Here is a 20,860-nt window from a genome sequence, read left to right on the forward strand (position 1 = left end):
TGTGCACCTGCTGTGGAAAACAGTATGAGAGTTCCTCAAAAATGTAAACACAGAGCTACTACAGGACCCAGCAATTCCACTCCTAAGTATATACCCCCATAATTGAAGACAGGAACACTAACACATATTTGTACACTTTTGGTACAAAAAAGAAGCAGCATTATGCATAATAGATAAAAGGTAGAAACAGCCCCAGTGTCCACAGGTAGATGAATGGAGAAAGAAAAGGTGATATATTATATATATAATATTTATAATTATTATATATAATGGGATATTACGCAGCTTTCAAAAGGAATGAAGTTGTGACACATGATATGACGTGGATAAACCTTGAAAACATGATGCGCAGTGAAGTAAGCCAGACACGAAAGGGCACGTAGTGTACGATTCCACCTGTACGACGTCCCGAGAGTAGTCAAATTCACAGAGTCAGAAGTAAAGCCGTGCTTATTGGGCACTGGGGAGAGTAGAGACCGAGGGGTTATTATTTAATAGGTATGGAGTTTCAGTCTGGGATGATGAAAAAGTTGTGGAGACAGATCATGGTGATGGTTGCCCAGCAATGTGGATCTACTTAATGCTACTGAAATGGTAAATGGTAAATTTTGTTATGTATGTTTTGCTACATACACACAAAGACATTTCTGGAGGGGAAAAAAAAAAGATATTTCTTAGATTCTGGTCCCAAGAATGGTTGCATGGAACAAGGCCTGCACACGTGACCAGCTCCTCCTAGGTGACCGTGCCTAGGTGGTTGGGGATGGCCCTTCTGGGGAGCCCAGCTCTGGACAAACAGGGTTCAAGCCAGGCCTCACACATCTGGCATTTTCCGTAATAATTTCCAAGCTGGGAGAGAGAAAACTTGCTTTGGGGAAGCAGTGAGTCATTATGCATCTTTAACTTGGCCTTTTATTTCTGTGCCATTGAGATACACACACACACATATACACACACACACGACTGATTCCTTTTGCAAACATAGATGATATATGTTCATCATCTGCAAATTTGCAAACATGGGAAAGCATCTCTGAGACCATAACAAATAGATAGAAGTCCAGCTCAGAGAAACACAGCTGACATTCAGGTGGATATTTGTCCAGCCTTTCTTGTCTTTTTGTAATACATATTTGAAATCACCGTGGTCATATGTCACGTTTTACTCTCTGCACTTTCACTAATATGCAGCAAACCACTCACCTCCTCTTTAAATATTTCTAGATCACACTTAAATGACTGCAGAAGAATCCGTTGTTCAGATGTCCCATATGTAACTTCTTTACCTCACTCTTGATGATTGGCTGTCTAGGTGATTTACAAACCTGCTGCTATGAACATCTTTGTCATACATCTCTAATAATTCCCTTGGTGTACTCCCAGGAGAATAATTGTAACTTCACTGAGGATTTGCTTTTTTAAAGGCTTTTGAATATGGTATTACCGGTCAGTACTCTAGGAAGAGCGAACAGATTGTTTTTGCATCAATATCGCGGGAGTGTGTGTGGACGTGTTTTTTTACACAGAGGTGTCTCATCCTACCCGGCAGGGACTTGTTATAGCAGGAACACCACTGTTGGGGGATGGGCCCTGGCTCAGGGGCTTTGGTCCATGGAGGACCGCCGTCTTTTTGTCTTTGCTGAGCAATCAATCCCAAAGAGAGTGAGGTGGGGCAGGGAGAATCTGGGCTCTGAGCTCTGCAGGGACAATGACCCTGAATCCAGGCTCCTGACTCTGGGGAAGGCTCCACTCTGTGACCCTGGGAGCCACAGAATACTTTTAACTGCTTGGTTGCTGGTGCTGTAGGACTGGGCCCTTTCCTTAGGTGTGGGTGTGACATGCCCTGCACATTTCCACCAGGCCCCTCTGGCTCTTCACTCTGGTGTGGAGGGCAGCCCCACAATTGCGGGCTCCATAGTCCTTGATCCATCTTTGCTGGGAAACAGGACGCCCGTATGTAGCAGCCACTACCAGGATCCCCCTGCAGCCTCCCACCATCAGGTCCCTCCGTCACAGCAGCATCGGGGTGTCTTGCAGGATATTCCAGTGGCCACCCCACTAAGCCCAGTTGCACAGGGCCTCAGCCCCACACCAAGGCTGACCTGGGGCACCCCTTCCACATCTGTCCATTCTGAGCATGAGCCAGGGCCCTGGGGCCAGCAGATGTACAAGTCCTGGCTGTCCTTCCTAAAACCTCCCCTGTAATTCAGCCTGGGCTCCTCCCCTCCCCATGGCCACACTTCCCCTTGCCCAAATAGTGGCCTCCCTAACTGCAGCCTCCTCCCCCGGGCCTGGGCCGCTGCCAGAGCGGTTTCCCAAATGCGCACAACTCCTGTCCCCACCTAAAAAAAAAAAAGAAAAAAAAAACCCTTTTGTTTTAAGAACCAAAGCAGGGTTGGCCCCCTGCTTCTCTTTCCAGCCTCTTCACCTCCCCCCACTTCCCCATCGCTGACCACCAACTCCCCGCCCCACCCCCACTTGGCTGGGCGAGAACTCCTTGCCTTTTCTCGAATGCTGTTCCCTCTGAAGGAGATGCTCTTCCCACTTGCATGGTGATCAGAGCTTCTCCCCTCTTACTCCTGCTGGGAATAACAACAGTAGCTGACACTAGTGAGCACTTACCCTGTGCAAGGCTCCACTCAGCTACCGCCTCCTCCAGGAAGCTTTCCAGGATGGATCCCTTGGCCATGACAAGCCACTCCTGAGACATAGGCTATTCCTGCCTCTGGTTACAAGACAGCAAGGACTGTTTTTTGTTTGTTTGTTTGTTTGTCTGAGACAGAGTTTCGTTCTTGTTGTCCAAGTTGGAGTGCAACGGAGCAATCTCAGCTCACTGCAATCTCTACCTCCTGGATTCAAGTGATTCTTTGCCTGAGCCTCCCGGAGAAGCTGGGATTACAGGCATGCGCCACCACATCTGGCTAATTTTGTATTTTTAGTGGAGACAGGATTTCTCCATGTTGGTCAGGCTGGTCTCGAATTCCTGACCTCAGGTGATCCATCCCCCTTGGCCTCCCAAAGTGCTGGGATTACAGGCGTGAGCCACTGTGCCCGGCTAAGGACTGTGTCTTGAGCGTCCTTGGTGCCTAGCCCAGGGCCTGACATGAGTGTTGAGTCACATCATATTTTTTTTTTTTTTTTGAGACAGAGTCTGGCTCTGTCGCCCAGGCTGGAGTACAGTGGCCAGATCTCAGCTCACTGCAAGCTCCGCCTCCCGGGTTCACGCCATTCTCCTGCCTCAGCCTCCCGCGTAGCTGGGACTACAGGCGCCCGCCACCTCGCCCGGCTAATTTTTTTTTTGTATTTTTTAGTAGAGACGGGGTTTCACTGGGTTATCCAGGATGGTCTCGATCTCCTGACCTCATGATCCGCCCGTCTCGGCCTCCCAAAGTGCTGGGATTACAGGCTTGAGCCACCACGCCCGGCCGAGTCACATCATATTTGTAGGAGCAAGCCTAGGACAACACAGCCTGGTTAAAGCAAGCGGCTGAGCACTGATACATGGGCCAATGCTGGTCAGAGATTAATCCAGACCTCCCGTTTCGAACGTGATCATTGGGAAACAGGATAGCTTGAAATTTGTTCTTGACAAAGAAGGATTAAAAGGCAAAGGAAAGCTGGAAACAAGATTACAAATTAACGTCACCTAATAGAGCAGGTGTTAGCAGTGTAACCCTGCCCCTAATCATCTTCAGGCCTGTCTTCAATGCTGGGCTGTCCTCAGTAGTTACCCTGGGCCTCCCAGCTCTGAGGCTGAGCACAGGATTTCAATGCTAATTACTGATGGTACCCACTGTCTCATCAGCAGAACATCCACAGTACAGCCTGCCCTTGGAAGGGACGATGAATCTCCTTCTAGAACAATCCACAAGGCTCAGTGTGGACTCTCCACTCAGGCTGGTCATGCATCAGGCATTCCCTCCACCATGGGTGGCCCCAGGCTCCTGCGCACACACACGTTTGCTCCTTGCCTCACACTGTGGGGACAGAGGGCATCTGTGCCTTGTCCCCTCCTCTCTATTCTCATAAGCATCCTCGTGTCTTGAAGTCAGGGTTGCTTGGGCCCAGGAGGTTGAGGCTGCAGTGATCCATGAGTGCTGGAGCTGCAGACTGCCCCAGGGGCCTCCCCGTGGTGGGCACTCGTCACATTGACCAGCTCGATACTCATCTGAGTTGACCTCTGAGAACCGCCAGGTTAGAGGGCCTGAGCGCAGCCAGGGGACCAGCCAGGAAACCCACCTGGTCTAGGGGGGTTCAGGAAACCTGTGGTCTGGGGCAGGAAGGGATGCCGAGAGGAGGCCCCACCCATATGGAGGCCCAGCCCTGATCACAGTTCCAACTGTTAGGCCGGATACCACCGCTAGCTGTTTTCCAACCATCAAATGTGAGGACCATGTGTCAAGTTTTCCAAAGGCTCTGTTTATCCAGCACAAAGGAAGGGCCTTTGTCCTGAGATTGTCTTCTTACTTTTTTTTTTTTTTTTTGGTTTAAAGATATTCTCTCAAAAAGGGAAATTGTAATTATTTTTCTAAAGGCCCCAACATAGGAAAAATAGAAAGTTGGCAATCTTCCGTAGGTCTGCAATACTCCTTTGAAATTTGACCAGCCTGTGAATTCCGGATGTCTGAGCACCCCTGTCTGCATGCTGCCTGCAGAGGCCACCACGGAGAGTTGCTGGGTCACTGCTCCCTGTTTAGAGCCTGCAGTGGCTCCCTACTGCCCTAGGATCTGCAGCCAAATTCCTTATCATGGCATCAAAAACCTAGGCAGGTGGGAAAAGGGAGGAGGAAAGGATCAGGGGCAGCTTCCTGGAGGAGGTGGTATCTGAACCAAGCCTTGCAGGATGAGCTCATTGGCAAGCAGCAGGCTGAGAGGGCATTCCGTGGGCAGCAGAGTACCATGTGCAGGACAAAGCTGGGGTGGCTGGAAAACAGCTGGGAGTGGTATCCAGCCAGCTAGGCAGGGACGGGGTTAGGGACGCATATGAAACTGATGCTAGCAACACAGTGCTAGGGAGGGTAACATCCAGGCTTCTAAGTGATTCTTTATTTTGAGACAGGGTCTTGTTCAGGCTGAGTGCAGTGGTGTGATCATGGCTCACGGCAGCCTTGACCTCTTGGGCCCAAGCAATCCTCCATCCTCAGCCTCCTCAGTAGCTGGGACTATAGGCATGCGCCACCACACCAGGCTAATTTTGTGTTTTTAGTAGAGATGGGATTTCACCATGTTGGCCAGGCTGGTCTCAAAATCCTGACCTCAAGTGATCTGCCCGCCTTGGCCTCCCAAAGTTCTGGGATTACAGGCATAAGTCACTGCACCCGGCCTTATTATTATTATTATTTTGTGGAGACAAGGTATCACACTAATGTTGCCCAGGCTGGTCTGGAAGTCCTGAGCTCAAGTGATCCGCCCACCGTAGTCTCCCAAAGTGCTGGGATTACGGACATGATCTACTGCATCTGGCCCTGAGTGATTCTTAGAGCAGCGAGGTACGTGTAATCATGTCTACTTCATATTTAAGGTTTGGAGGGAAATGGGAGAGGGCTGGGGAAAGGCTTCGAACCCCCAGGCTAGATTTTCTGCTGTCTGAGGGTCTGTCTGAGGTTGGCTTCCCTCCTCTGGTGCCCATTTCACCACCTCACCTTGTCCCTCTTTCTTGGGCCTGAGACTTGGCTGGGGCTGCTTGTCTACAGGGCCCAGGTTCTTGTGCTCTGGGGAAATGCATCCTCGAGCACGATGCCCCCAACACTGGGGGCTGTCTCTGGTATCCGGTGGGGCCGCTGGCTTCAAACGTGCCAGGAGGACAGATGCTACATGAAGCTGTGGGTCCTTGGCAGCCTCATGCCGGAGGCCCCAGGTCTGCAGCTCCAGTTTCTGGACCTCGTGATGGGCATCCTGGCCAGGCACTGTGTGTGCCTGCACACAGCTTTCTGCAGAAGGACAACTTCCTTGCTTCCCCAGAGGCTTGCGGGTGGGGACGTTCCTGTTGGACAATGGAGCCCAAACACCCAGTGGGGATCTCCCAGGAGAAGCTTGCTCCCGCCTCCCAAGAAAGGCTCTGAGCCTCTTTCCAAGTACTGGAAATGCCAAATGCGGTGGCCTGTCCCCATCCACCATTGCACAGAGTGACCCACACTGGGGGGCATTCACCTATCCAACTGTGAGGTCATTCAGTGCGTCCCGGGTGCCACTGTGCTGTGGGAATACAGAAGTTCCTGCCCACTCGAGGCTCCCAGTCTAGTGGGTGAATCATAATCTTGCCTGAGCAGGGCTACCTTGTGGGAAGATGATAAGGGCAGCACGCTCTGAGGGCCCTCCCAACGTGGAACGCTCAGCTCTGTTAGTCCTCAAGACGTCTCTGGAGACGGTGACCCAGACTCAGGGCTCAGGGTGACTGTCCACAGGCCAGCAGACTGGATAATGGCAGAGCAGGCGGGAGCTGGGGGAATGCCATCTTTACCACTACCTTACCTGCATCTGCTGGGAGACCCCAGCTCTGGACGTGCCTCTGGAGATCATGAAGGGCAACCTGCCTCATTGTTCAGGGGAAATTGAGGCTGAGAGAAGATGACCGCAGGCCCCACAGAGAGTCGTGTCAGAGTCCCAGAAGGGTCGTAGGCCCCAGGCTCCCCATCAGCCATTCCTGCAAGGTGCACCCGCGCTTCTGGCCGGGCAGAGGGCACTCAGGGCAGCTGGAGAGGGGGCCTTCTGGCGGGGGAGTGGAGGTGGAATCGGGTGGAGGCACCTGACAGCTAGGGTCGTGGGGAGCCCCTGGCAGAGTAAGTGGGGTCTCCTGGCAGCAGGGGAAGCTAGGGGAGGGGGCCTGGCAGGAGGGGACTCCCGGCAGGGAACGTGAGGGGCTCCCAGGCCGGACCGGGCCGCCCGCCCAGACGCGCTGCCAGGCTGATTAGCATGGGCGAGGGGCGCTGGCGCGGGGGCGCCGCCGGCCGAGCTGGCACGTCCCTCGCGGGCCCAGCTGGCCGGGCCGAGACACAAAGCGCCTCAGACGGTGGCGGCGCTCGGCCATTCACGCGCAGGGGCGTCCCGGGCGCGGGCGGCAAGGAATTCCCGCCGCCAGGGCGAAGAATAGCTCCTGGGCCGGGCGGGGCTGGGCCGCCTGGCGCTCCTGACCTTGAACCTTTGTGACTGGAGCGCATGCAAATCGCGGCGGGGCCGCGCCAAGCCCCGAGGGCGCTGCGCCGCCCGGCGTGTCCGGGGAACAATGCGCCACTGTCCCCGCGCGGCGCCGCGGGCTGGGAACGGCGCGGAATGCCAATGCGGGCCCCGGCGCGGCGGGGCGCGGCCCACGGGCGCGTGCGTGTGCGGGTGTGTGCGGGTGTGTCCGGGTGTGTGCGGGTGTGTCCGGGTGTGTGCATGTGTCCGCATGTTGGCCAGGGCTTAGCTGGATCCCGGGCCTAGCCCCGGACCCTGCGGCCCTGGCGACCCTCCTGGAGAGCGTCTCTTTGTGACCAGGTCCAAAAGATTTTAGACTCGTGTAGGTGACTGCCTCTCCCTCCTTCCTGCCCGTCTTATTTTTATTTTATTAGGTTGACTTTTAAAGATGCTATAAATGATCAGTAAGGAAATAAAGGCCGCCCCCAATAACCGTCCAAACCCAGGGACAGCCCTGCTGCATGGAGAGGGGCTCTCTCGCCTCCTCTCTCCGCTTGGGGCAAATTCTTCCCCACAGCCCAGGGTGAACTTTCAATTCAGCGTCTTGACTTTTTCCTGGAAAATAACATCTGTCATCAACCTTTTACCAATGTCCCTTGTAAAAACTGCATGGTCCTGTTTTCCTGGGCTGTGCCGCAGTCCCTGCCACTGGGGTTCCCTGTCACAGGGACAACAGCTTGTCTACAGGGTCTTCTGGGGCCGCAAGTGGATGTGCATAGAGAAAGGACAGGGACCTCACCAAGAGCTGCTAAACTACAATGTGCCTAAGTGAGCCCAGAAAGGCGCCAGGCCCACATGCGGGTCCTGTGGCACCTGTCCCCAACTGCTTAGACATGGTCTAAACAGACAAGACAGAAAAAGCACATGTGCCAGGTAGGCACCTGAAGCTGATTTTTATGCACCTGTGCTTGCCCAGGCGATTCCTGCACCTTCTGTAAATTTGGATTGGGCACATTTGTGATAGGCGACAGAACCACAACCCAGAGTCTGATGTCCCAGCCCCGCAGCTGACTGTCGACCCGTCACTTGTCCTCCAGAGATTCGGTATCCTCACCTGATTAGGGGTCTGTGAGCGCTGCCTGCCTATGTTGCGGAGGCAGTGGCTGTGAGGGTCCCTGCGCATGTGCACACGCACACCAGTGTGGGGGGGGCACGCACACAGGTTCATTTCTGCTAAGGTGCTGGGGAGCTCAGCTCTGCCATGGCAAGGGCTCAGGACAGGAGGAAGAGGTTCAGAGAAGGTGACCTTGGGCAAGATGCTCCCTGTCTGGGCCTCGGTTTCCCCAGAGCTAAAAGAGGAGGTTGTAGAGACCTCTAAGCATGCTTCCGGGTTCCCCAGATATGCATGAATAAGATCAGTCTTTCAAGGATGGGGATGGCGTACAGGGCTGGATCCTTCCCAGCCAAGGTGCCTGGGATTATTGGCTTTCAGCAGCTGACTCACGGAGGCCTCCTTTGGGCTAAGCACTGGGACAGACCCCTGCCTCCCCAAAGGCTTGAGACACTGGTCTGCCATTTGGGGGCTGAGAGCCTGGCTAGAGGCAGGAGAGGTGGGGAGGGAAGATAAGGACACAGATGGTGAATGCGGTGAGAACGGAAGCATGAGGGGGTGGGCATGGTGCGTGGGACAACAGAGGAGGCAATGGAGGAGTCCAGGAAGCCTTCCTGGGAGGTGGCCGCCTGAGTTGAGCCTCAAGGAAGATGAGCAGCTTCTCATCAGGAGAAGAATGTGGAGAGCGCTTTGGGCAGAAAGTTGCAGGCAGAGGGAGCACTACAGGGAGAAGATGCACTCAGGGAGCAGGAGCACTCAGAGAGAGAACACTCCAGGCAGAGGGAGCAAGAGGGTGCAGGGTGCACTGCAGGGAGAGGGAGCACTCAAGGGAGAGGGAGCACTCAAGGGAGAGGGAGCACCCAAAGGAGAGGGAGCACCCAAGGGAGAGGGAGCACCCAAGGGAGAGGGAGCACTGCAGGGAGAGGGTGCACTCAGGGAGAGGGAGTACTCAGGGAGAGAGAACACTCCAGGGAGAGGGAGCAAGAGGGTGCAGGGTGCACTGCAAGGAGAGGGAGCAGTCAGGGAGAGGGAGCACTCAAAGGAGAGGGAGCACTGCAGGGAGAGGGTGCACTCAGGGAGCGGGAGTACTCAGGGAGAGAGAACACTACAGGGAGAGGGTTCAGGGTGCACTGCAGGGAGAGGACACCCTCAGGGAGAGGGAGCAGTGAAGAGAGAGGGAGCACTCCAGGAAGAGGGAGCACTCCAGAGAAAGGGAACACTCCAGGTAGAGGGAGCATTCCAGAGGAGGGAGCCCTAAGGGAGAAGGAACATTCCGAAAGAGGAAAGACACTCAGAATTCACTTTAAAGAAATCCCTTCCTCGGGCAAACTGTCCTATTTCTTTGCATTTATAGACATTCTGCCTCGTGGGTAGCCAGCAGGACTAGAAACACCAACATTCAAATAAAATATAGAAGAAGTCAGTCCAGCTAAAGGAAAAGTCAAGGTGGAAAAATGAGATTGTGGGAAGTGGGTGAGTTGAGGGAAAACAAAAACCAAAAAACAAAACAAACAAACAAAAAACAAACAAACAGCCTGCCTTGAACTCTTGAAGAGTTGTAGGTTGGGAGGCCACAAATTTCTCAGTCCCAAGATTTGATCACCTTTAAGGAGCAGCTGGTTGCACAAGGAGTGGGCAGTTTGATTCTGGCCCCAAAAGTTGGAGGCCTGTGAGCTTCATGGCATCAGGTCCTTGCCATGGTCCCCTAACATCAGGGCAGGAGGCATATGGGGTGCACCTATCAGGGGCTGACTGAGTGGCAGCTGGGCCTACACGCCAGGGCTGCTGCTCTCAGAGTAGACAAAACCAGGAGGGGAGAGGAAGCCTCGATGTGGCAGGACATGCTGGATAGTGCACTTCAGGGTCTGGAGGACACCTGGGAAGGGGCTTGGCTCAGACTTGGGAGTAAGGGATGGCTTCCTAGAGGAAGTAATGGTGAAGGGTTGGTCTAATGCTGGCAGGGAGGTAGAATCGCTGTAAAATGGGAATAAAAACAGTACCAACCTCCCAGGGTGGGTGGAGAGGAAGCAAGCCTGATACAGTCAGTTCTGGCGGCCACGGCACAGCTTCCAAGTCCTCATTTTGCGGGAAGTCTGGCTGCTCCAGGGGCAAGGCTGGGACATCCTGAGGGTGGCTGGGGAGGGAAATCCAGTTCTGAATTCTTGAGTCCTTTGTACTCCTACTAGTAAAATATAACTTCTGAAATGAAATTTATGTCACGATGGATGGATCTTCACTCCCAAAGACATGTTTGCAAAACAAACAAAAGCTTTAAAGGCTGCAGTCCCAGGGTGACTGCGGTGCTGTCAACCTCACTGACACATGGGCACCTTGGAGAGTCGGAGCTGGACAGGGCCCTGGTTTCTGGTGGACAGAAGGGGAGACTGAGGCTCTGGGGTTCTGGTCTAAAGTCAGGATGGGCCAGAGTGAGAACCAGTCTCCTGCCTTCTTGATCTTTCCACTACTTCACCGGATTCCTCGGATATTAGCAATGGAAAAGCCATCCCACGTTTGGGAAGGATCGAGTCATACTTTCCATCCTGGCTTCTTGCGAACACCTGGGTCTCGGTGAGTCCCCCACCCATTCCACCCAGAAAAGCTGGGCTGTGTCACCCAGGGGGCAGTTAATGAAGATGCTTTGGTGGTACTGACATCATGGACAGGGCTCCTGCATGGATCGGCCGCCTGGGCTCCAGCTGGCAGCAGTGTGACCTGCCCCCTTGGCTGCCACCGCCCTAGGGTGGGGCCTTGGGCAGAGGGGCTGGCTCAGTGGGCAGCTGCCAGAGCTGGTGAGGGCTGGCCGGAGGGTATTGAAAAAGTCTTAGAGGTTTCTGGGCCCAGGAGAGAAGGAAGGGAGTGTGGACACTGGGCTCCTGTTTCACAGCATCCTCCCACCTTTGACCTCAGTGGTATGAGGGGAAGGAACCAACCCTGGAGCCGCCTGCCTGGCTTGACCCTGGCTCGCTACTCCTGGTCCTGTGTGCCTAGACAAGCTGATTCACCTCTCCGGCCTCAGTTTCCTTCTCTGTGAAATCAGATAACAACCGTAGGGTGTAAAGTGGAAACTGCAGGGAATTAGGAATTAGGATGGTGCCGGGCACATAGTAAGTGTTTAGTAAACACAAGGATCCTGGACTCTCCCTCCCTCCACACCCAGGCTGTTTTGACCTGTACTCTGTACTTCTGTTTGTCAGGCCTGAGGTCCCAAACTGCAAACTGCTCCGTGTGGATGGGCTGGGAGCTTCCTTTCTCCCTTATTCCCTCCCTCCTCCTTTTCTTCCTTTCCTTCCTTCCTTCCTTCCTTCCTTCCTTCCTTCCTTCCTTCCTTCCTTCCTTCCTTCCTTCCTTCCTTCCTTCCTCCCTCCCTCCCTCCCTCTTTCCCTTCCTTCCCTTCCCTTCCTCTCCCTCCTTCCTTCCCTTCCTCCTTTCTTCTCCTCCTTCTTCATCTCTCCCGTCTCTCTCTTCCTCTCTCTCTTCCTTCCTGCCTTCTTTCTGTAAACTTGATTACTGTCTGCTTCTGTGCTGGTCTCTATGCTACTTTCTAGAGACAGAAAGTAAAATTAGACAGATATCGACTCTATTATTCTGTGCTTACATTCTAGTACAAGGCAGCGGGCATTGGCCAAATCAGAGCAGCACTGTCCAACAGACCTTTCTGTGATGCTTGAAATGTTCCGCAACTGGACTTTCCAGTGAGGCAGCTGCCAGACACGTGGGACTGTTGAACACTTGAAAGGTGGCTCGTGTGACCCAGGAGCTGAATTTGGAATTTCATTTAATTTTAATTAATTTGCATTTATATTTATTTATTTTTGAGACAGGGTCTCACTCTGTTGCCCAGACTGGAGTGCAATGGCATGATCTTGGCTCACTGCAACCTCCGCCTCCCAGGCTCAAGTGATTCTCCTGCCTCAACTTCCCAACTGGCTGGGATTACAGGTGTGCACCACTACCGCTCAGCTAATTTTTGTATTTTTAGTAGAGATGAGGTTTCACCATGTTGGCCAGGCTGGTCTTGAACTCCTGAGCTCAAATGATTCACCTACCTTGGCCTCCCAAAGTGTTGGGATTGCAGGTGTGAGCCACCGCCTCACTCGCAGCCTGCATTTATATTTAAATAGTAACACGTGGCTAGTGGCTACCATATTAGATGGCACAGATCCAGAGTTACACTCCCACCACATCACCCTGTATTATTTCTCCATAACACTTATTATACTTATAATAAGTGCTTGTTTGGGTACACATTTTTTTTTTTTTTTTTAAATAAGGGATGGATGGAGCAACAGGCAACCATTGAGAAAGATGAAATGAAATTAGATCCATGTCTCTCTTCTTGTACCAAAATAAATTTGAGATGGGTTAAGAATCTTAAGGTAATAAAAAAAATTTAAAAAAAAAGAATCTTAAGGTTAAAAAAAATGAAACCATAAATACACTAGGATGAAGTATACATACATATTTACCTAATTTTGAGGTTGAGCAATATCTTCCTAAGCAGGGAGACTCAGATCAGGGCCACAAAGAAAAGAATGGAGAACATATATACGGTTTTGTTTCCATGTTGGTAGGAAACAGTATAAGCAGAGTGCAAAGGCAAACAACAAACTGAGAAAAACTATGTGCTGGACAAAATACTTCTGACATAACTGTATTCGTCCGTTTCCACACTGCTATAAAGAAATACCCAAAACTATGTAATATATTCTTTATCTATTTATTTGTTTGAGATGGAGTCTCACTTTTTGCCCAGGCGGGAGTGCAGTGGTGTGATCTCGGCTCACTGCAAACTCCGCCTCCCAGGTTCAAGTGATTCTCCTGCCTCAGTCTCCCGAGTAGCTGGGATTACAGGCACATGCCACCACGCCCAGCTAATTTTTGCATTTTTTAAGTAGAGACAGGGTTTTGCCATGTTGGCCACGCTGGTCTCAAACTCTTGAACTCAACTGATCCACCCGCCTCGGCCTCCCAAAGTGCTGGGATTATAGGCGTGAGCCACTGAGACCGCCCAAGACTAGGTAATTTATAAAGGAAAGAGGTTTAATTGACTCAAGTTCCACATGACTGGGGAGGCCTCGGGAAACTTACAATCATAACTGAAGACAAACCGGAAGCAGAGACCTCCTTCATAATGCAGCGGGAGAGAGAGTGCAGAGTGAAGGGAAAAGAGCCCTTTATAAAACCATCAGATCTCGTGAGAACTCACTCAGTATCATGAGAACAGCACAGGGGAACCACCCCCATGATCCAATCACCTCCCACCAGATTCCTCCCCCCACCACATGGGGATTATACTTCGGATTACAATTCAAGATGAGATCTGGGTGGGGACACAGCACCAGACCTTATCAGTAACATATGAAAGTCTCTTTGTAAGTAAATAGGACAAAATATTTGCAAAGGATATGGGAAGGAGATTTACAGAAGAGAAACTTCAAATTGCCAATATAACTGTGAAAAATGTTCAATTTCAAAGGATCCAAATTAGACTAAGATAAAATTTTCAGCTATTAGATTGGAAAAACTTATAAAAAGATCATTAAAAATACTTATAAAAAATTATAAGTACCAGTAAGTGTTCAGGGAATGAACATACTTATGTGTTGCTGGTGAGACAGCAAATTCTGAAAATGTAACATTCTTACATTTGCTGGTGAGACAGCAAATTCTGAAAATGTCCTCAAGGCAAAGTGGGCAACATTAATTCATTAAACAAATATTTATTGAGCTCCTCTGTGCCTCAGGCATGTGGTAACAACATACAGCCTGTCCTAGCTCTCATTTCCTTTCCAGTGTAGTGCAGGAGATAGACATTAAAGAAGAAACTATACAAACAAGTTCATAATTGATGCAGTTGTAGAAAGTACTTATAAATGTGTTTGATAAGGGGTCCTAACCTGGTCAGGGTCATTGGAAAGACTTCCCTAAGGGGGTGATTCTTAAGCCAAGTCTAGCACAATGAGACAAATTTGGGGAGGAGAATAGTGAGGGAAACTGTCTGGACAGGGAAAGTGGCAGGGTGAAAGCTCTGATGAACTCTGGGATGGTTCATTTGTCTACCCTGCCATACCTGTCATTCCTGGAGTGCTCTGGCCCTGGCTGGTTTTCCCTGATTCCACTCCTGATTCCAAAGCTGCTATGATATATTAGCTACAATACCCAGTTTTCAACGGAAAATTACTAGATGAAGAAACAGGAAAATGCGTTTCATAAAGAAGCTGACAGTTGTAATCTCTGGGCCCAGAATTTAGATTTAGCAGTTACAGACTTCAAAGTACCTGTTATAAATATGTTTGAAGAATTAAAGAAAAATAGGTTCATAGGAAAATATGTTCAAGGAATTAAAGGAAAATATGATACCAATGAGTGAAGAGAGAATTTGCACAGACAAATGGACACATTAGTGAGAATTCTAGAGCTGAAAAGGACAATAACGAAATTTAAAAAATTCATTAGATGGGCTCCAGTTCTGGAGATGGCAGAAAAACAAAGGACCAGTAAACTTGAAGACACATCAGCAGAAAATATTTAACTCGAAGAAAAGAGGGAAATAGAATTGGAGTAAAAAGGCTGGGCATGGTGGCTCATGCCTCACTTTGGGAGGCCAAGGCAGGTGGGCCACCTGAAGTCAGGAGTTCGAGTCCAGCCTGGCCAATATGGTGAAACCCCATCTCTACTAAAAATATAAAAATTAGGCCGGGCGCGGTGGCTCAAGCCTGTAATCCCAGCACTTTGGGAGGCCGAGACGGGTGGATCACGAGGTCAGGAGATCGAGACCATCCTGGCTAACACGGTGAAACCCCGTCTTTACTAAAAAAAAATACAAAAAAATTAGCCCGGCGAGGTGGCGGGCGCCTGTAGTCCCAGCTACTCGGGAGGCTGAGGCAGGAGAATGGCGTGAACCCGGGAGGCGGAGCTTGCAGTGAGCTGAGATCGCGTCACTGCACTCCAGCCTGGGCGACAGAGCGAGACTCCATCTCAAAAAAAAAAAAAAAAAAAAAAAAATATATATATATATATATATAAATTAGCCAAGTGTGGTGGCAGGTGCCTGTAATCCCAGCTACTTGGGAGGCTGAGGCAGGAGAATTGCTTGAACTCAGGAGATGGAGGTTGCAGTGAGCCAAGATTACGCTACTGCACTTCAGTCTGGGTGACAGTGAGACTCTGTCTCGAAAAAAAAAAAAAAGGAGAAAAAAGAAAAGAATGTCAGTGTCCTCTTGGACAGTACCAAGCACCACAAATACATGTAGTTGGAGTCCCAGAAGGAGAAGAGAGAGACATAGGGGCAGAATAAATTTGAGGAAATAATGGTTGAAAACTTCTCAGTATTAATGGAAAGCATTAACTTGCAGATCCAAAAAGCTCAACAAACCCCAAGCAGAGTAAACACAAGTAAAATCACTCCTAGGCCAATCACAGTCAAATTTCTTTTTTTCTTTTTTTTTTTTTTGAGACGGAGTCTCGCTCTGTCGCCCAGGCTGGAGTGCAGTGGCGCGATCTCGGCTCACTGCAAGCTCCGCCTCCCGGGTTCACGCCATTCTCCTGCCTCAGCCTCCCGAGTAGCTGGGACTACAGGCGCCCACAACCGCGCCTGGCTAATTTTTTGTATTTTTAGTAGAGACGGGGTTTCACCGTGGTCTTGATCTCCTGACCTTGTGATCCGCCCGCCTCGGCCTCCCAAAGTGCTGGGATTACAGGCGTGAGCCACCGCGCCCGGCCAAATTTTTTTTTTTTTTTTTTTTTTTTTTTGAGACGGAGTCTCGCTCTGTCGCCCAGGCTGGAGTGCAGTGGCCGGATCTCAGCTCACTGCAAGCTCCGCCTCCCGGGTTCACGCCATTCTCCTGCCTCAGCCTCCCGAGTAGCTGGGACTACAGGCGCCCACCACCTCGCCCGGCTATTTTTTTGTATTTTTTTAGTAGAGACGGGGTTTCACCGTGCTAGCCAGGGTGGTCTCGATCTCCTGACCTCGTGATCCGCCCGTCTCGGCCTCCCAAAGTGCTGGGATTACAGGCTTGAGCCACCGCGCCCGGCCCACAGTCAAATTTCTAAAAGTCAAGGGCTAAGGAAAAATTTAGAAAGGTTTGGAAGATAAAAAAAAAATGACTTGTCCAATAAAGGGGAATTATGACATAACAGCAAGTAGCTTCCTAAAAAAGAGGGAGTGCAAATTCAGAGGCTGCCTCGTTTATCTAATCAGAGGCCCAAGAGTAGACATTAGTGAGAAGGAAAGATAATTAATATTTAGTGATATATTACACACGAATCCCCTAGAACTGAAGGAAGAGGTGAATCCCTCAGATTGGAAGAGATCAGTGAATGCCAAGTAGGACAAATGAAAGAACAAAAATTAAAATCTCAACATTCCACTAGAAGGTACCTCATAATGGAATTTCAGAACATCTAGGAAAGAGAGAAAAGAAATCTAAAGCTACTAGTAAAAAAAAAAAAAAATCATAAATCTACTAATAAATAAAAGCTACTGCTTCTAGAGAAAATTCATCAGATTGACATCAGATCCTCATCAGTCATAAGCAGTGTTCCTGTTTACCAGCAATTGCAAGTTAGAAGATGTAACAAAACTTAAATCTCCCATTTATGGTAATGCTAAAACATACAAGAAGCCTGACACGAAATCTCTCAAGGAATATGTTAAAAAAAAAAAAAAAAAAAAAAAGATGGGATTTCTGTGACAAGCTGATTCTGTAATTCATATGGGAATGGAAATGTCCAAGAATAGCCGGGGAAAGCAGAAGAAGAACTAGATGGTGAGAACTTGCCCTACTAGATTATAAGATGTACACAGGAATTAGGCCGGGTGCAGTGGCTCATGCCTGTAATGCCAGCACTTTAGGAGGCTGAGGCGGATCACCTGAGGTCTGGAGTTTGAGACCAGCCTTGCCAACACAGTGAAACTCTGTCTCTACTAAAAATACAAAAATTGGCCAGGCGTGGTGGCAGGCACCTGTAATCCCAGCTACTCAGGAGGCTGTGGCAGGAGAATCACTGGAACCTGGGAGGCAGAGGCTGCAGTGAGCCGAGACCATACCACTGCACTCCAGCCTAGTTGACTCCACTTCAAAACAAAACAAAACAAAACAAAACAAAAACATAAGAAAAGCAATACTTTTTTCTCTTTGTTTTTTTCCTTTTTTTTTTTTTTTTTGACACGGAGTCACACTGTGTCGTCAGGCTGGAGTGCAGTGGTGCAATCTCAGCTCACTGCAACCTCTGCCTCCCGGGTTCCAGCAATTCTCCTAACTCAGCCTCCTGAGTAGTTGGGATTACAGGCGCCTACCACCATGCCTGGCTAAATTTTATATTTTTAGTAGAGACAGGGTTTCACCTTGTTGGCCAGGCTGGTCTCAAACTCCCGACTTCAGGTGATCCGCCTGCCTTAGCCTCCCAAAGTGCTGGGATTATAGGCATGAGCCACCGCACCCGTGCAAAAAGCAATACTTTAAGTCAACTTGCAAAAAATTGAGTGTGTTTCTATATGGGTTGCGAAGATGCCTTCTACAAGGTACAGAAAACACAAATCACAGATGAAACCATTGGTTAATGATAACATCACTTCATGACAAAATATAGCAAAGTGAAAAGGTAAGTGACATAGAGGAAAAAAATGTCATAGGCTTGGAAATGGGTTTACGGGGGGTGTCCTTTCAGTGGTGTGCTGAGTGGCTGAGTGGTATCTGTCTAGTGACCCCGCTGGGAATGATCTGATTCCATGGGGTCCTTCTTCAACTGCTATGCTATGGACTAAGCTATTTTACAGCTCTGTCAGGGGAGAAGTTAACTTATAGAAAACCAATTATAAGGCCAATGATCCAGCCCATAGAATGCAAATGAATTTTGCTCCATAGAGATTGAATTGAATTCTGTCCCATGGAAAAGATAATCCCAAACAGTACACTTTATTGCCCTCTACGATATTAAGCACTTTGCACCAATAAGCCAATCTGTTTCGGCTTTCCTCGTTGCCTACACAGCTGTCTTTCCGATTCTCCTTTGAACTGGTTTTAACATCTTACTGGTTCCCTTATTAATGAGTTAAATAAAATCTTAGGTGTGTTCAATTTTTATTTTGTATGAGAACCATGATTTTGCCTCTAAACATTAATCTTTATCTACAAGAGTTTGAATTCATAATATATGTAAGAACAAAAGGAGGTCCTATACATTAACAAAAAGACAAAAATCCAATTAAACACGAATGAAGTTTTTATGCAGAGAAGAAATAACCTCATTAGTAATCAGAGAAAGTAAAATTAAAACAACAGCTTCTCATTTTTCACTCACAGCAGGTTTCAGCTGCTCTGAAGTGGTGGCCATTGTCAGGATAGGGCCTGGGAACTGGGGAGCGGCTGGCCAGGGCAGACTTATCTGTGAGGTCTGAATATCTTTAAAAAGAAAGATCCCCTGGGCTCCTGGAGGCGGGGTGTAGGGCCGTAGGGGACATTGGCAGTCGCCCAGGTGAGAGGGTTCAGATCTGTGTACATTTTATTGTAGCAGAGATACTGCAAGGGGGAGGGGGGGTCCGGGTGGCTTGGGGCATCTGGGGCTCTGGCAGTGACATCCCTGGGGGCTGACATCTGCCTCTGCCCTGAGGCCTGCAGAAGGAGTCCAGTCTTCTCTTGCCAACCAGCGAGACAGAGGTCAGAAGTCATGAGGAGCCCCCATCCAGAAGTGGCGGGTGCCCTGGCTCAGCTCCAAGAAGCCCTCATGGGTTGGGACATTGGAGGAGGCATTCTTGATCTCAACAGGGTGACCCAGTGGAGATGTGGGGCTGCTGCAGGTGGCTGGGGGTTGGAGGTCTTTCCGCTGTGTGGACATAGACAAGCCAGAGACCGCGGAGGTGTGTGCCTGTCTCCTGGCCCAGGCCTGCTGCTGCTGGCCCCGTCCTCTCCACCCAACCCCCCTTTGGGCAGGTGGCCTCAGAAATATTGGAGGGGATGGCCAGGCGCAGTGGCTCACGCCTGTAATCCCAGTACTTTGGGAGGCTAAGGCGGATGGTTCACTTGAGGTCAGGAGTTCGAGACCAGCCTGACCAACATGCTGAAACCCCGTAAAAAATACAAAATTAGCCAAGCGTGGTAGCACACGCCTGTAATCCCAGCTACTTGGGAGGCTGAGGCAGGAGAATCGCTTGAACTGGGGAGACGGAGGTTGCGGTGAGCAGAGATCGCGCCACTGCACTCCAGCCTGGGCGACAAGAGCGAAACTCTCTCAAAAAAAAAAAAAAAAAAAGAAAAAAAAGAAAAGAAAAGAAAGGAAAAAGAAATACTGGAGGGGACTTGGGGTCCAGGGCTGGGCAGGGCTGAAGGCGTAAACATGTGAGAGTCTGGAGCCGGGTGAGGTCACGATAAGACAGGCGGGACAGGAACAGCGCAGTGGGTGCCACGCGAGACACAGGGTGGGCGGGGCCAGCCAGGCCCGGAGCTGGCTGCCACCGGCTGCGGCAGGAGGGAGCTGGCTGCCGCCATTTCAGTGCAGGGTGGCGACAACCCCAGTCTGGAGGGGGCTGAGACCCGTGCTGGGGGCCGCCCGGGGTAGATCCTGTCTTGAAGGTCCGGCGGTGGGAGGGAGGGAAGGTGGCCGCGGGTGGAGGTGGGCGTGGCGCCAAGGGCGGTGTTCGCTGAAGAGCGAGAGTCGGAGCCCGCTGGCTGCTGCAGGGAAGGGAGCGGCGGAAGATGCGGAGATAGAGGGAGGTTCCCAGGAAGGCAGAGGGAACGGGCAGGCCCGGAGGAGCAGGCAGGAATGTGGAGGGGGGTTGGAACCGCAGCACAGAGGGTTTGGGCTCACAAAGGTGAAGGATGTCCCCCGGGAAGCCAGCGGGCACGGCAGCGACTTGCCCGGGTCCCGGGCCTGACTTTCACACACCCCCACCCTGCACCTGGACGGTGACGATCTGCTGGGCCCGGTGGCGCCTGGGAAGGCAGCCGGGGGGAGGTCCGAGTTACTGGAAAGTGCAAGTTCCAACCCAGAGCTGCGCTGAGCAGGGCCGGGCTGCTGGGGCGCCCAGGGCTGCAGGTCCTGGCGGGGCCTCTGGGAACGCGGAGGGCGCTGACTCAGGCCCTGACTCACCAGGGGCTGCCCTGCGGGGGATCTGGGTCCGCCGGGTCCGCCGGGTCCGCTTAGCCACTCAGGTCTGCCCCCCAGCGACCTTTCTTGGGAATGTTCCAGAGCGGTTCTTACTCCTTTCTGGAGGGTGGCTTCCTTCCTCCTCCCAGAGTTCAAAGCCATTTTCTGCACTTCGCCCCATGGCCTCTGAGCTCAGAGTTCACCCCTCATGGAGCTGGAAGGGACGGTTTCTAGAGAGGCCTCCGTGCTTGGACCGGGATGAAAATCCTTCACCGTCTTCAATGCAACAAAGCTGTTCACGGACCCCCAGTGCCATTCTCTCATTCATGTGTTCATTCGTCCCTCATACAGTCACTCATTTATTCAGCCCATGTGTTCGCTGAGGGCCCCGTGCAGGGCTGGGGATGCTGCCATGGAGGAGGCGGAGGCACCCTTGCCCCGGAGGGAGCTCCTGTGAATTTCACTGCCAGCAGCCAGGAGGGTGGTGAAAGGCTATGGAGCCTGAGTCGGGCCAGGCTGGGGAAGGCCTCCTGGGTGATGAGGGCGGAGGTG

The 20,860-nt window shown here is 51.0% G+C and overlaps 3 long non-coding RNA genes across 3 annotated transcripts; 1 reads left to right on the forward strand and 2 right to left on the reverse strand.

Annotated features, from left to right (window-relative positions):
- Positions 1-229: 229 nt before the first annotated feature.
- Positions 230-10,358, reverse strand: LOC135965302 (uncharacterized). Its single transcript, XR_010578207.1, has 2 exons — positions 10,229-10,358; positions 230-460 (listed from the first exon to the last, which is right to left on the reverse strand). It is a non-coding gene; the product is annotated as an uncharacterized lncRNA (long non-coding RNA).
- A 7,934-nt stretch (positions 10,359-18,292) lies between these two features.
- On the reverse strand, positions 18,293-20,377 carry LOC135965400 (uncharacterized). Its single transcript, XR_010578300.2, has 2 exons — positions 20,312-20,377; positions 18,293-19,893 (listed from the first exon to the last, which is right to left on the reverse strand). It is a non-coding gene; the product is annotated as an uncharacterized lncRNA (long non-coding RNA).
- On the forward strand, positions 19,657-20,617 carry LOC135965401 (uncharacterized). The gene is made up of 2 exons (XR_010578301.1): positions 19,657-19,794; positions 20,458-20,617. It is a non-coding gene; the product is annotated as an uncharacterized lncRNA (long non-coding RNA).
- Positions 20,618-20,860: the final 243 nt, after the last annotated feature.

This window comes from Macaca fascicularis, chromosome 10 (assembly GCF_037993035.2).
Source record: "Macaca fascicularis isolate 582-1 chromosome 10, T2T-MFA8v1.1".
NCBI classification, from domain to species: Eukaryota; Metazoa; Chordata; class Mammalia; order Primates; family Cercopithecidae; genus Macaca; species Macaca fascicularis.